Genomic DNA, 12,571 nt, shown 5'->3' with positions numbered 1-12,571 from the left:
TGACCAAAAACATAAAGATAGAAAACCAGTAAGCTGAGGATGGCTAGGTGCTTGGTGACACTACTGGGGCTTGCAAAAAACCTGTCAGTGGCCAGCCTCCCCTCTCCTAGTTTAGTTCAATAACAAAATACCTTTGTTTTTTAAGCTTTTACTAGTTCTATTCTGTTATCTGCAGCCAGAATAATTTCTTTTCAGGAGTGAGGGAGTAGTAAAGGCCATGGCCCTTGTTGTCTGTTCTCTCACTAACAGGCAAATCTGTATCCTTCTGAATTCTCAGTGTCCATATTTTTATTGGTGGGAGGTATCTGTTGGTTGAAAATGTCAGAAAAGAACTTGAGCTAGCTTCTGTGAATGAGGGGAAATTGTTATAGGAATAAAAGACATCTCTTGGAACCCAAGTACAGGGATTCAGCCGAGCCTGGCAGTGGAATTGGACCAGGACCTCAAAAGCATTTGGCACTCTCTTTCTCTCTAATGCTATCTGCTCTTCTCTCTTCTCTTTTCTCTTCTCTTCCTCCTTTTCTTGTTCTTCCCTTCCCCTCCCCTCTTATCCTCACCCTCCCCTCCCCCGCTTCTTCTCCTTCTCTTCTTCCTCTTCTCCTTCTTCTTTTCTTCTCCCTTCCCCTCCCCCCTCCTTCTTCTTCTCTTCTTCCTCTTTTTCCTCTTCTTCTTCTTCCTTTCTTCTCCCCTCCCCCTCCTCCTCTTCTTCTCCTTCTTCTTCCTTCTCTTCCTCTCTCCCTCAACCTTCTCTCTCTCACTTTGATTAACAGCCTCCATCAGTATCTACATTTGTATGTAACCAATTCAACCACCCAAAAAGAGACTGAATCTCAGGCCCAAATAAAGTTTCTTGCAGAGCAGATGTGATTGGCCACACTACAGTCCTGTGGCCAATGCTGCAACAGTCAACACTGACCAGGAGGAAGGATCACAGAGTATGAGTTTGGCTTTCTGGGGATGATCCCTGGACACCATGTAGATGATGGAAGCAGGGAAGTTCTGACAATAGATGGACTGGGGAGACAACCCAAAGCTGGTTATTATAAAGTCCCATCTCCTCTCTCTTCCTGGGGCATGAAGTGCTGTTTTAGTTATTACCAAGGCCAAGTAGCAACCTTGCCCTTACTGTAGTTTGGTCTTTTATTCATTTAACTTTCAACAGACTCTATTCCAGGTATTGGGCCTACAACAGTGACAAAAACTGGCTAAGTCACTACCCTCAGAAGTCTTAGCCTTTTCCCCTTCAATTGTATGGGATCTCCCACATCCTTCCAATAAGTTATCCCTTTGCACAAGCTCATTTGAGACGGGTTTTTGTCACTTCTAAACAAAAGAATCCTGTCTAATGCAGGAATGTTGCCACTGACAGATCCCCTAATATAAAACTGGCTGAGTCAGGATAGAGTAGGGAGTTGTGAGGACTCTGCCATATGGGGCTGAGATACCAGCAATCCTTTTTAGGTGGTAGAAAATCAGTTGGTTAAAAGATTATCAATTTTCTGCTAGAACTCAGAGTGTTGTCCACAAAATAGGAACTTTAGGAACCTGGTAGAAAAATGTCAAAATATTGCCACCTCTGGCTACATCTTCAAGTAAGTTATTGATTTTGGTCCGTCTGACAGCTGACAGAGAATAGCTGGGTGGATTTACAGCCCTGTTCAAAGAATTAATTTCTTTCTACCTGTAGTTAGGAATTTGAATCTGTTGAATCAGATAAACAAGTGCCTTAAGAATATGGGCTAATTGTTGGTGCCTCAATTAGGATACTGTATATCTGGGAGGATCCAGCAGAATCTGAGAAGCCTGATGACCCCAGATTGCTTCTGAGCAGCTCTCCTGTGCATTCCTGCCTGGGAAAGTTGGAAATGCACATTTGGATGGGTAGTGAAGTTGAGACAGGAGCTACATGGCAGAAAAAATGAGCCTGTCCTCACTACTCCAGCCTATTATTCTTCAAACTTGGAGGCAGAAGCCAATAATCTAAGATTTAGGGAGATGTGCAGAGCCCCCAAGATTGATATTAAGAAACCGATGCTACAAATGTGAGGTCCAAATTCAAAAGTAAAATTTGGGCAAGATTTCTGGTATTGGGTGGTACCGGCAAACTGAGTCTTCCTTGCCTCCTCCCTCCTCTAACCCAATGAAATCAATAGGCTTGGCTAAGAAAGGACTTAAAAGAGTTGTGCTGTAGGAAAGACTCGAGCCTAGGAAACAGAGACCTGTGCTTGTTCAACCCTGAAAGCAACCCTTGATCCACATTCATGACTCAAACAGAAATGAACTACCAAGGTGGTACAGTGCCTTATGATGGAATGCTCCTCAATTCTCCTCTCAGTTCTGGTACTGATTAACACTGGCCAAAGGATGTCCTTCTGGTTGTAGAACCCAAGGCAGCTAGAATAATTGGTCAAGGAACAAATATATATCCATGAGAGTGCAACAGAATCCAGGTGATGCTCTACCCCAGTGACTCAGTATCTTGTTGCTTCCCCTCACCCTCACTAAGGGAGTCTTGTTATCCTTTATTTCCCTGATGCTTGGATAGTGAGTGTATTGGGCAGTTAAATACATTATTTAGCACTTGACTTGCAAAATCTCAAGGAGCCACAGTGAGCCATGTTCAAGAGGAGGAATCGACCTTCAACAGAAAACTTGAGTTTGGAAATCACTGGCCCCTGGTTTTATTTCTGGATTTATCAGCTGGATGGGACTTTAAGATTTTTCCAATGGAAAAGTGTTGACTTTAGATGAAAAACAATGATTTCTGCAATAATAATAGCTAGTGCTTATTGAATCATTATTAAGTACCAGGCACTGGTCTAGGGCTTTATGTGTATGACTCATTTCATTGTCCCAACTACCCTGTGAGGTACATACCATTATTATCTGCATTTTACAGAAGTAGTTAAATGTCTTGCTGAGAGCTGAGTCTATGGCTTGGGTTCTTAACTATTATATTGCACTTATTTTTAGGTTACTTCCTTTGCTTGATTTTGCTTTTATTTTCTCCTATTTCTTACTGCTGTATCTTCTTGGCAGCCTATCTCTACTGATTTTTTTCAGGTACAATTGACGTACAACAGCCACTACAAATTGATGAGTTTTGATATATGTTTACACCCATGAAAAATCACTACAATTCAAATAAGGAGTATATCCATTACTCCCTCCCCCAATTTTCCTCATGTGTCTTTGTAATCTATCCCTTCTCCTGCTCCCCCCATCCCTAGGTAACCACTGATCTGCTTCCTGTCACTATAGATCAGTTCGCATTTTCTAGAATTGTAATTGGAATCATATAGTATGTATTCTTTCTCTGTCTTCCTTCGTTCACTCAGCATAATTATTTTGAGATCCGTGACTTAGAGTATATCAATACCTTGTTCTTTGTATGGACGCTGCTATGTATAACAGTGTGCACATCAGTGCAAATATAACTACATTGAATATTCATGTACAGGTCTTTGTGTGGACATACACTTTTATGTAAATAAATATCTAGGAGTGTAATGGCTGGGTTGTATGGGAGGTGTACGTTGAACTTTTTAAGACACTATCTAACAGTTTTCCAAAGTGGTTGTACTATTTTACATTCTCACCGGCAATGTTTGAGAGTTCCAGTTGCTCTTTATCCTCACCAACACTTGATATGATCATCCATTTTAATCTTAGTCATTCTAGCTGTCAAGTAGAGGTGTTTTATGGTGGGTTTTACTCGTGTTTCCCTAATGACTAATGATGTTAAGCATGTGCTTATTTGCCATGTATACTCCTTTGTCAAAAGGCTTATTTTGACAAATATTTTGTTCCTTTTATTTTTATTGGATTCTTTAATTAAAAACAATTATTTGTCCTGGTTCTTACCCCTGGAGTTGGCTTCCTTTTTGTCTAAGAGGACATGCCACAGATTAGAACACAGATGGGGGTGACGAGGGCATGGGTTAGTAAATAGGGCACAGGTTTGCAAACAATCAGGTATATCTGGACCTGCACTTTAGCTCTATTACTTGATAAATTACGTTGCTTTGGCAACTCAGTTAACACCCCTGCACCTTAGTTCATTTGTCTATAAGATGGATATAGGGAACTATTTCCCAGTGTTTCTATGAGGAATAAGTGAAACACTCTTTTTAAACAAGTGGCATAAAATAATGAGAATAACCCTTGTTAATGTCAAGTCCTGAAAAGAAAGCTTCTTATGAGAATTTTAATTGTAAGAATTATTAGAATACCCTCAATGCCAGATATTCACATAGAATAATATCTGGAATGGCATCTTGTTTATTATTTCATTATTTAATCTTTTCTTCCCTTCTGTATGTATAATACACACACTTTGCAAAACAGGTTTCTCATACACATACACCTAACACACCCCAACACTATCACACCCCAATACATCCTATGGTATTAGTCTCTCACCAGGGATCTGGGAGCCCTCTGATCTAGAGGTTCTTCTTAGTCATCCTGTTTTTACACTGTTCTCATCCCTTTCTGAGTTCCTCCTTGTCTATATCCTGCTCAGGTAGACAAAACAATGGTCACTTCCACTTGGTAATTTTTTAAAGCGATGGTAGAGGATTCCCAGTCTCTCGGTCTGCAGGAACTTAAAGATGCAGGTGGTCGTCAACAGCTGATAAGGAGGTCTGTTTTCTTCCATTGTGCACAGAGTACAGTAGGAGCTCTGGGGATCTCTACCTGGAGTTTTGTGTGTTTCTCTGTTGGCGCTGAGTTGCCTGCACCACTTTCTTGGCTGGGGAGGGGCAGGAGCTGGAGAACAGGATGATAGCTATTGCCCCTGGCTCTTTGACAAGAAAAGAGCACCTTCCAGACAGGGTTCAACCTGCAACAAGGCTCCCCTCCTGTGGAGGAATTATTCAGTCTAGGATAAGCTTCCTGTGCAGTAACATCAAATATTCCCACTGGCTGCTGAAGCTTAGAACTTGACAGCTTAACTGTTTCATGCCCAGTCTGCGAGAGCTACAAAATCCCCTGCCACAATGCTGTGAACATAATGGGTGCCCAGTAATGGTAGTTTTCTTCCTAATTCTGATTTCTACTTCCGAAGAGGTATCAGGGCCATCTCTCCAAGTTCCCCTATGGTTGATGTTCCTGAGGTTCTTTATATGTGTCTTCACTGCTAGGAGGTACTTCAGTTTCTATGAGGCTAATTCCCTTAGTCCTACCTGTCCTGGATGAACCTGTCAATAAAAAATGTTGCTTGCCATTTCAAGTAAAGGATGTTGCAGCCATCAAGCCACTACAGCCACCCGGATGGTGAGCCCTGAGGGAACTCAGGATAGAGACAAATGGGCTGCCCACTGCCGAGTCCTCAGTCACTACAGCCAACCCCCATGATGCACCCTGAGGAGACTCAGGATGGGAAAGCACAGGATACTGGCTGCACATAGCTGATGTGCACATCAAAGGAATGATTTCAGTGAGCCCAAACTCTTGCATCTTCCCATACATAGAAAAGCGCTAAATTCCTTAACTTGAGATATCTGGCTTTCTTTAATTAACAGTAATCTTTTAATGTTCCGACTCCTTGGTCTTTGTTGCAAAAACTCCTATATATCCCAGCTCCTCCCTTGCCTCTTCCGAGCAGTTTCTCAGAGCTATCTTAGAAGCTGTGTCCTGGGCTTAAGTCCTCAGTTTAGCCCTCCAAATAAAACATAATTCTCAACTTTTAGGTTGTGCATTTTTTTCAGTCCGTAAACCCAACAACAGGCTTCATAGAAGATGCCAAGGAGCCCATGGAACATCACAGACTCATTACGAGGATAAACAGTCCTCCCAGTGTTTTAGGGCTTAGACCTGTCCTGAAGAACTTGAGATATTCTCTACCCGAAGGAAATACGACATATCTTGGTGAAAAGATGGGTGAGATATCTGAGATAGCCATCTCTCTCACTAAGTGGAAACATTCTGTTCTTTCTGGCAGAGAAATTCATCACAATAAACCTGCAGTAGATTACAAAGTGTACATGGAAGGAGGCAGCCATCCTCCGGGATGCCACAGGAAGACTGGCTTACACTCAAATGCTAATAGCCCCACTGATGAGCGTGGACAACATGATTACACAGGGACAGCAAAGCCCAGTCCTGCACTCTCTCCCCAGCTGGCAGGAGCAATCTTCTTGGAACAGCTCCCTCCTACCTTCCATCCTTTCTGCACTTAAAAACTTCTGGGAATCTTACTTCCTGCCTTAAGCATTTTCAGACAAAATGAGTGGATTGAGAAATTGCCCTTCACACAAACCTCAGTGACTTACCTTCAGGCACCATCATTAGAAAACAAAACACTAAATCAGTTATTTTATAGGGCAAAGTGTTAACACTAGAAAGAATACCACACTGGGTTTGAGGGATGTGCAGAGATTGAGGATCTGAAGGGGTCTTGGGGAGGGCTGTGCGCCAGGTGCTCCCTCTGCTGGGGTGCTAATCCCCTGGGATAAGGATTATAATCTTCAGTTTAGGGGTTAGGGGCAGAAGCTCATGCAGCTGGAAGAATTTGTCTCAGGTCACACAGAGATTAGCAACGGACCTGGGACTGGATCATGAGTCAGTCGGATTTCCAAAGTGCGTGGATTTGCCACTTACGCGTCTTAGGTTTTTGCACTATCTCTCTCATTCCACGCACCTGTACCCCACACAGGCAACCCCTCTGGTCTCCAGCCATGTTAGGCCTCAGACCTTGGGGTTGTGCCCAGCAGTACTTATTGTTTTCTCGATTCTTTGCAGTTTTCCTGGTGCATATTCATAAGCCAGGCTGTTGGAACTACCCACAGTCTCTTCCCCTTTATTATCTCCTGACATCTCCCTGGGCTCCTGAGGGGCCAGGGGCATCTGCAGAGGACGTAACTGCCCCCCAGTGAGGAGCAAGGAAGGTCTGCACCTTCCTGTTTCAAAGCTGGCACTGCTGTTTCAGCTATTCATTCAACCCCTGCCTTTTGTTATTTTGGTGATGGTAGTGTGTTGTTCATTGGCTGGTCTGATAGCAGCTCTGCCCTCAAAGGTCATTTGGTGAATACAAATAAATGACCTGCCTCAGTCCACTGGCAGTCAAGCCCCTTTTTAACTTAGGTTAGTGGCTCCACCCACTTCTTTAAGGGGTTCATTTTCCAGAAGCCTCTCTTGACAATTTTGTACATGAAGGATACAAAGATGAATGAGACATGATCTTAGCCTAATAGCTCTCAACAGGGCCAGGGAAATAGACTCTATTATTCAGTGTTCAATTCAAGAAATGGAAGCCAGTCTCGGTATTATGAGCAGAAAGGCTTTCAACATGGGGATTAGAGGCTCATAGGATCATTGCAAGGGCTGGAGGAGTGCAGGCTCCAGGATAATTTCCAGAGAGACCTGCTACCTCTGCCCCGTCAGAAAGGTGAACAGCAGGAGGACCCAAATTGAATCATGAGTTCTAGCTTCTAGAACTAGAACAAGTCCCATATTTTTATCTAGGGAATCAGAAAGGCAGCTGCAGGAAGCTGTTATTGATACTGTTGAAACTGACTCTTGAAAGTTGTAAAACTGTTGATGAGTTGCTGTAATACAATGCAGAAAAATGTCATGTCTCCACGACTGGGCTTGCTATAGCAGAAGAGATCTAAAACAGCAGGATTTCCTTTGTTTCATTTTTACTTTTCAAATCTCATTCAAGTGCGTCTATTGGTAGAACTTAATTTTCATTCAGTACCCTATCTACAGGGAAGTCTGGAAAATGGACTTGTACTATAGAAGATGAGAGTTGATATTGGGAGAATAACCAGCAGTGTCTTCCACAGATTCGTGAATGTATATGTGCACTAAAGTGTTAGAGGAAGCATATTATATAGTCACAATGGATGTTGGGCTGGGGAAGAGGAACTTGGAATATGTCAGGAAGTACGGAATCAGTAGGACTCAACTGAGCTGAAATAATTGGGAACAATTATTGCATGTATACTATGTGCCAGGCTCTATTCTACCCATTTGGCATGTATGAACTCATTCAATCCCTACAAAACCCTGTGAAATAGGTTCAGTTATCAACCCACATCTGCAGATGAGGAAACTGAAGTACAGCTGGCAAATGTCAGAGCCAGATTTGAAACCAGGTTGTCTAGTTTTAGAAAACGAATACTCAACCAATTTGCCAAGAAACGCCTCTGCTTTTAGTCATGAAAGCTGCTTTCCTGTACCGTATTAATCTGCATTTTACTTGTTAATTCTGGTTTGGACCCTGAAGCAGGAGTTCCTTTAACCTAGACATTCGTGGATGAATTTCTGCAAATCTAATGAATGCTGAAGTTGTAATCAAAGTTTTTCAGCATTTGTGTATTGTTTTTCTGGGAAGTGGTGACAAGGCTTATCAAATGGGTTATCAAGGATTCTCAAATGGGTTTTTGACCTAAAAATACATTTCAGAACTCTGCCTTAGGGCAGTGGTTCTCAAAGTGTGATACTGGACCAGCAGCCTCAGCATTTCTGGGGAGCTTGTTAGGAATGCCTCTTCCCAGGCCCACCCAAGACCTAGTGAACCAGAAACTCCAGGGGTGGAGTCCAGAACTCTGTGTTAATGAGTCTTCCAGGGCTTCTGATGTATACTCAAGTCTGAGAACCACTGCCCTAGCACAAGCATAAGCATGAGTGGTACAGCATTAGGGGCAGTTTGCTGGCCTAAGTGGGACTTTCACGGTAGATATGGTATCAAAGAAGGTAGAGAAAAATTTTGGGAGCCTGAAGTCTTCTTTGGATGCTCTCAGGAAGGAAACACTGAGACATAGCTTTGAACTCGGCCAATATTTTGGATGAGGCATTCCCTGAGAGCTTCTGTGACACTCAAAACAGGCGTTTCTGGGAGCTGCTGGTCTCGGGACTTGCAGCTGAGAAGATACACCCTGTGGACCTGTGCACCAATCCCACAATGCCTGGGGTGCCGACCTCTCCCCTCCCCCATACACTTTCTTCTAGGGCTGCAGATAGATATCTTGTTTCATCCAAGGTACACAGACCTCTAATGACATTTCAGCAGAGGATAACCTGTCTGGGCTCCTGAGGCATTTAGTATCCACTGACACCCTAACTGCTTACTGAGAGGTGCCAGGGCCTCTGGTCCACACCTTACCCAGTTGACACGACAGCTTTGTGGACTGTGCAGGACTTGTGCCCACAATGCCAACCTCCTTCTACACCTTCTTGGAAACACAAAAAGGTCCAGAAACAACCTGCAGTGCCGGCTGATGGGAATGGCAAGGATGCTTGTACCCCACTCCTCTGCTGCCCTTCCCCTTCAGAACCCCAGGCCTGGCTGCTCCTTTCTGCTAAGTCACAAAGCTGAAAAGCTCTTAGGGTAGGGAGAGAGCAAGTGCCTGCTGGTTGGCCGGGAAAGGTTCTGGGAATTCATTATGATCCGAACAACAACTATTCCAGTTATTCATGTGACTCAGCCCCCGAAAGCGGGATCTTCCTCTGTCCACAGGGCTGGGTGTTGCTGACTCAGTGCTGAAGAGGGCACCTTATCAGCCCTCCTGGGCTCCCCACCCCCTCCCTCCTCCCCTTCGTCCCCAGAGGACACCAAAGGAAAGCAGACGGTGGAGCTGAGCTTTGCAGCGTGTTCCATTTCATTTCTAAACAAGCAGCCAACCTCCTCCTGTTACAGCTCTCACTGCACACAACAATCAGTCTTCTGGGCATTTCCGAGGGGAGGTAATGAAAAACAGTCACTCAGACATCATGCGTGCACGTATGTGTTTAGCACACGTTCATCCAGCACCTACTATCAGCCCTAGCTGATTGCTAAGGGCTGGGATCCTGAGAGACGTGGCTGTATCTGCCCGTACCGTTCAGGGGTCTGGTGGGGGAGAATGCATTCAACAGACATTAGGAAGTAATGGAAAAAGCACTGTAGCAGAGCTAGAGAGAGCTTTGAGAATGCTGAGGAATGAGTAGCAACCATTTCTAGGTGCCTGGAATTCCTCTTCAACACGCAGCAAAATTCACTGTGGGTGGGAATTACTTTTGTCTCTGGGAGCCAGAGAGAGAAGAAAATGCCAGGAATCAAAATGGTACAAAAGAAGGACTTTCTGGAAGTAGGGAGGCTGAAGAAAGAGACAAAAGGGCAGGGAGACTAAAGTGGCATGTTTTACAGTTTTGACAAAGGGCCTTTTCTTAACTTGAACCTGTTTCACACTACGTACTAGGCAGGATGGTGAAATTTCCCCAAAATAGTAAATAAACTGCTTGAACTTTTCTCCTTTGATGCAGAAAAGGAGAAGGAGAATAGAAAGATCCCATGCCTCTGGGAAATGAAAGAAAAATTAAAGACACTAATGTGGGCATCTAATGTGTATCAAACCTTTGTATGTATAGTATCATATCTCATTAAATACTAACAATACACACACAAACACTGACACCCAGGTATTGCTGCACAGAGGGGTAAATAACATGCCAAAGTGTAGCTGGGCTGAGATTGGAACCTGTGTTCTTGCCACTTACAAACTAACTATGCATGTAGGTACATAATGTAAAGAAGTGCTCACATCCCCATTTTACAGATGGGGAAACTGAGGCACAGGGAAATTAACCTCTCCAAAGTCATACAAGTAGTGAGTGAGGTAACAGAACTTCAGACCCAGGTCTGTCTGAATTCAGAGTCTGGACCCTTTCACCACACCACCCTGCTTTTTTTTTTTTTTTTTCATTTTTGAAACCAGACTTCATTTCTCTTTAGTACCTACTGTCTGAACTTCTGTAAAAATGGAACCTGATATCATGTCATCCAGGATTATGATTATCTACTGTAATGTTAGAATTAAAATAGTTAATCATAACTTCAAGGATATTTTCTTATTCATTTATTCATTCATTCAATACATTTATATTGACTGTTCATCTACTTGTGCCAGGCACAAGGTCCTGAGGGTAGAGCAGTGAAAAAGGCAGCCATTTTCTTCTCATGGAGCTTTCAGGGTAGCCGGGAGAGGAAAACAGGAAATAAGAGTTATACAACAATCAGTGTATTACAGTTGCAGTAAGTGGTATAATAATGATAGCTAAAAGCTCAATTGAATTTACTTTGTGCCAGGAATTATTCTAAGTACTCTATATTCATAGAGTTTAACTCATTTAATTCTCACAGACGAATGAGGGAAGTGAAGAAATCAATGAAGGCTTCCTGAAGGAAGTGTCAGCTTATTCTGGAAACAGGAGGAGTTATGTTGAGGAGGGGAAGGCCAGGGAAGATCAGGAGTGTAGTCTGGGTGGTGATGTCCAAGTAGCCACTAGCCATATGAAGCTTTAGACTACTTGAAATGAGGCTAGGCTGAATTGAGCTGTGATATAAGTATAAAAAACATTCTGGTTTTCAAAGACTGAGCATAGGAAAAAATAAAGTAAAACATCTCATTAATTTTTGTACTGATTACATGTTGACATGATGCTATTTTGGTTATATTGGGTTAAATCAAATCTATTATTAAAATTAATTTTGTCTATTTCTTTTTATTTTTTTAATGTGGGCACTAGAAAATTTTAAATTACATGTGCAGCTCATGTTATATTTTGATTGGACAATGCTGATGTAGAAGGCTGGGGAGAGTCAGGGAGCAGGGGCATCAGGGAAACTAGAACCTGGAGGAGGCGTGGAGAATGATGGGAGAAGAGAATGCTGAGGATGCTGAGGCAAACGTGAACTGCTAACCTTCTATCCTTCTATCTAATTACTCTTTCTAACTTTCTATTACTACAAACTTTGTAAGCCCCCAATCTGAGAAGGTGGGGCTGACTGACTTACTGAAAGTTGTCTCTTTCTCAGAAACAGCTCCAGCTGTGAGCCAGATTAACACTATTCTTAGACCCGGTATTGTAGATGGAAGAGGCAAGAACAGTCAGGGCAAAAAAGTAAAGAAAAATGGAGGAGCATCTTGGGGTAAAAGCCAAGCCCCTATGAATGGCCCACCCAGCCCTATATCTTCCTGCCTGCCCCTTGCCTCTCTGCCCTCATCTCCAACTCAGCTCTTCCTGCACCGCACCTCCACCCCAGTTACACCGACCTCTTCGTGGGGCCTCAAACACACAGGCATGCTCCTGCCTCAGGACCTTTGCACCAGCTGTTCCCCTTACCGAAAAGTTCTCCTCTCAGCTATCACATGGCTAACTACCTTAACTCTTGGTTCAACTGTCACCTTCTCCACAAGGCCTACCTTGATCATCTTGTTTAAAATTGCACCCACTGGCACTCCCTTACCTTACTCTTGTTTTGTTTTTCTGTTTTTCATCACATTTATTACCTTCTAACATACTCAATAATTTACTCTTTACTATGTTTATTGTTAATCTCCCTACCAGAAAGCATTCTCCCTAAAGACAATGACCTCAGTTTTATTTCCTCCATTATCCCCAATACCCAGACAGTGCCTGGCATAGAGTAGCTGCTCAACTAACATTTTTTGGAATAAGTGAGTGTCAGTGGCACTGCTTGGAGCACGCTTGGCTGATGGATAGGCATCCTCCATGCACTCTCTCCTCTCCTGAAGAAAAAGGACTTTCTTTCTCCCTTTCCTGGGGCGGGACTTGATTAACC

This window comes from Phocoena sinus, chromosome 1, assembly GCF_008692025.1.
Source record: "Phocoena sinus isolate mPhoSin1 chromosome 1, mPhoSin1.pri, whole genome shotgun sequence".
In the NCBI taxonomy this organism is placed as follows: Eukaryota; Metazoa; Chordata; class Mammalia; order Artiodactyla; family Phocoenidae; genus Phocoena; species Phocoena sinus.
The sequence above is the reverse complement of the archived record's forward strand: the minus strand, read 5'-3'. Positions refer to the sequence as shown.